This window comes from Tupaia chinensis, unplaced genomic scaffold (assembly GCF_000334495.1).
Source record: "Tupaia chinensis unplaced genomic scaffold, TupChi_1.0 Scaffold000710_1, whole genome shotgun sequence".
NCBI lineage: Eukaryota > Metazoa > Chordata > Mammalia > Scandentia > Tupaiidae > Tupaia > Tupaia belangeri.
Window position 1 is genome coordinate 1,381,467 of NW_006160234.1, and position 4,165 is coordinate 1,385,631.

The 4,165-nt window shown below is 47.1% G+C and overlaps 1 protein-coding gene across 1 annotated transcript in view; it reads right to left on the reverse strand.

Moving 5' to 3' along the window:
- The window catches only part of ASTN1 (astrotactin 1), a gene marked incomplete at its 5' end in the record, with an annotated part of 375,021 nt that overhangs the window by 19,637 nt on the left and 351,219 nt on the right, over positions 1–4,165 (reverse strand). The gene's annotated exons all lie outside the window — the stretch shown is intronic.

The window sequence follows — 4,165 nt, forward strand, 5'->3', positions numbered from 1 at the left end:
TCCCTCTCCTCTTCTCCCTGCCCTCCCTCTCCTCCTCTCCCTGTCCTCCTTCTCCCTGCCCTCCTCTCCTCCTTTCCCTGCCCTCCCTCTCTTCTCCCTGTCCTCCCTCTTCCTCTCCCTGCCCTCCTCTCCTCCTCTCCCTGCCCTCCCTCTCCTCCTCTCCCTGCCATTCCTCTCTTCCTCTCCCTCCTATTTCTCTAAGAGTGCTCCTGGCAGGCAGTCACACAGACATCCAGGGAGCACTAGGCTGCTGAGAGCCCTAGCGATGGCAGTCACAGAACGTCCCCTCATTTGGCCCCAGATACCACATCGGCTCGCTGCTTTTTTAAAACAGTGACGCAGCAGCCGCTGTGCCTAATTGGCCCCGTGCAACCAGCTCCCTTCTCTGCCCCCTCCAGACCACCTTGAGCTAATAACCTCAGGGATGCACCAGAGGTGCCACAGGGCAGATTCTAGGCTTGGCCTCATGGCCCAGGATGCCCATGGGGGCAAAGTCCTTCACACCTACACACCCTCCAGAGAGTAGGAAGTAAGAAAGCCCAGGGATTTACTGTGTCCCACGAACCTTAGCAGAACCATTCTCCAGGGGTCCAGGTGAGCCCCTCCCTCTCAGAGGAGACCCATGTAGGAAGGCCCACCCCCAGGCCAGAGCTGGGTCCCTTGTTGCAGACTGTGCCCCAACCCCCAGCTCCAGTGGCCAGTTCTCACTGGAGTCAGGAGACAGGAGGTCCCGGTGCCTCCAGGCTTAAGCTGGAGTGCTGGCGTGGCCATGACGCTCGGCACAAGCCTGGCTCTTACCTGGCTCCACACCCTATTCTCTAATCGGGCTCTCTCTCTTGTGTGTGAGTCCACCACTGAGCCCACAAATCTGGCCTCCTTCATCCTTTCCTGTCCTCCTTCCAGGCCCTGAGTGTGGCCTTGGAAGTCTAGGAGAGGTGTGGCCATAGCTACAACTGTTTTTAGGGTGAGCTGGGACTCGAACCCAGGCTTCCCACGGGACCTCAGCTTTTAAAGCAGCAGCATTGACTAGCATGCACGAGTGGGACTGGGCATCTATGAATTCTCACATTACTCTGCTGAGGTAATTCTCAAAGTGTATTTTGTTTTTAATATGAAGTGGGAATGAAAAAGCCTCGTGTATCCCTCCAAGTAGAGATGGGCTGGACAGAAGAGCAATTTCTCAGAGTCCCGGCTACCTGGGCCCCAGAGGGATGCTGAAGAGCAGCCAGCTTATTCTATTAAGGCCCGGGGAATACTTCACACATTTTCATGTGGAAATGCCACGTGCATTCATTTCAGGAAGGCCTCCGTTTATTGTTAGCATTATCGGTTCTACCATTGAGTACTCGTTGGACAGTAAGAGGGTTAGCTGGAATTACTGGACAGAAGAGATAAGCCCTGCTCCCAATCCAGAGGGCTCATGTGTAAGCACATTTACTGCTTCGTCCAAAGCTTCTGGGCGCCTTCCTCTGCCTCCCGCTGAGACCACTTGGTGCGCAGTTAGCGTCTTGGGGATGACCCCGGTGATGGGCCTGTGCATGGGATCTGACAGAGTCTAGCCCTGAGTCTTAAAAGCCTGAAGCTTATGAGCGTGGAGAATCCCTAAGCCGGCTGTCCAGGGCTGGCTGCTTGGTCTGCGCTTTTCCTGCTTTCTCCCTCCAGGTGTGGCGGTTTGAGCTGAGTCCTCTTATCAGTTCCTTTTTCCTGAATAGCTTTCCACTGCCCATGGCGCTCCGAGAGCACATGTAGCAACGAGGACCAGCTAGAAGGCAAGTGAGTCACCTCCCCACTCTGTAAATGAAGATGCTGGGCCCAGACACATGGACCGTCTCAGCCAGGGGCTCTTAACTGCTTTTGTGCCATGGATACTTCTTAGAATAATGCTTTTAAAACACATTAAATGAGATACACAAGGTAACCAAGGAAGGAACCTAAACTGCAATGCACTTGGACTTCTGTGGACCCCAGGTAAAGATCTGTATTTTAATCAAAAACAATGAGATCATCTACCAGGAACTCATAGTCAACTGGAGTGGCTAGAAATTAAGGCACAGTGTGTGTGTCATGACCCCAAACCACAAGCCGGATGTTACTTTTGATGCACCTCAGTCTTCTCAACTATAAGATGGGAACAATATTCCCAGTCTTAGAGAGCTGGAAGGAGTTCCCAGAGATACTCAGTGCAAATTGCACCCCACATAGCTCTCTCAGCAATGAAGATGGCTTTCCTTCTATTTCATAACAAACAAAACTTAGATGTAGAAACTTTAAGGGTTTTGCTTACGATTGCTTGGTGGTTAGAAACAGAAACCAGGCTTGGGACCCTCATATTCTCAAGTCTTAATTCAGGCTGTTTCCCTCCTCCAGGCACAGAAGCAAACACAGGCTTCACTTGATCCTTTCACAGTGGAAAGTCACCCGGGGCTTCTCTCACTGCCCTCTTTGTGTGATCTGCAGCGCCACCTAGTGGAGCTTGGCTGTTGTTTCCTTAACCCCATAAATGTCTCCAACTACTTCAATAACTTACATTTATAAGAAAGTGCATGTTTTACAAGACATAGGAGGGTAATCCTGGAAGACCACTCAGGATAGCAGTAGGAGAAGGTATTGGCCTCTTGTTTTTGATCAGAAGTCAAAGCCCAATCAGGTTAACATGAGGAGGGTCCTTGGGAGGGCAATGGCTGGTCCTCTTACAGAAAACCATGCCGGCGACTTGCTCTTAAGAATTTTCAAATTCCTCGTTAACTATTGTGACTAAATAACAGAAATTATTGAGCCCTCATTATAAATGATAGTTTGTGGAAGAAATAAGTAAATACACTTTTAAAAAATGATAGTGCAGGTTAGATGCTCTGCATTCCCAAATCTAATTCCTCTTGCCTCCTCCCCTCCTAAGGGTCACGCCGCCAAGTGTCAAGGCAGCCAAGGAGGGTCACTGAGTGGTGGCACCACCCAAAAAGCAAATCAACACTCCTCGGTCTTCATATTATCGTCTATGTCAATATATACTTTCCAAATCTTCTAGAATGCCACTAGTCGCTACATATTTTACTTTTGTCATGCATGATCCACAATTATCACTCTTGTTCCTGCACTGGAGATATTCAGCCTGAGCTTCTAAGTTCACTTTGCAATCAATGCCTCTTAGATTTCTAGTGCTTTTTATCTCTGAGCTCTTTAACTGTGAAAATGGAAATGATTTCTTCTGGAAACCTTGACTCTATTCTCGTGATATCGTCTGTAAACTGTTAAATAGTTTTCATACTGATAGGGTCAAAAGGTCCCAGAATTGCATCACTGTACATTTTGCCTTCGCCCCCAAATTTTTCCATCATGACTGAGACTCTATCACTCTCTCTCCTTTTTGGCATCTTTTATGTCTCTGCCCCACAAATAATTTACCATTTCACAGGGAGAAACGGGTTAGAGTTTGTAGGGAGAATAGGATGTTCCAAGCACTGTAACATATTGGGTTGTTGGGAAAGTCACATAGAAAAATATGTCATGACTTCCCCAACAACCAAACCGTTTCCTGTATTTCCTTCAGAGAAAAATGCTGACTTTTTCTCAATTCTGTAGAGTATTTCATAGTCATCGAAATTGGCTTTATAAAGTAGAGTTCTTGGTATTCTACTTTTTCCTTAAAAAAAAAAAATTAAGAGTCTCCTCTGCTTAGAGCATTCACTCAATTGTCCACTCTCACTTTCTTCCTTTTACTCACCATTTACTTCAACCTCACTGGCTGCTGGTTGCTTCCTTCATTTCTCTTCGCTTTTGCCCTTGCTGTTTTCTGAGCCTGATGTGACTTTTCCAACATTGTTCGTTCTACTGAAATTCTAAAAACTCCATGTAGATGACACCCGCTCTGGTTGGGTGTCATCACTTCTTTCTTTTCCTTTCTACAACATGTTCTTTGCTCTTCTATCTAACATTTACTTTATTCTGCCTTATGTCAAAGTCAGTTGTGTAGCTATTTCCCCTCTGTGTTGCAAACTCCTTAAGAGACAGGACTGTGATATCTTCCTAGATCCTCCTCACTCCAGTGTCTAAGCATTCTAGAAGATTCTATGTAATGCTGATTGGGATAAGACGTTAGAGACTCAAAATCTTTTGCCAAATCTCTAAAGAAATTCAAGTAGCAAAAAGTCTAGGAACTTAGGGAAAG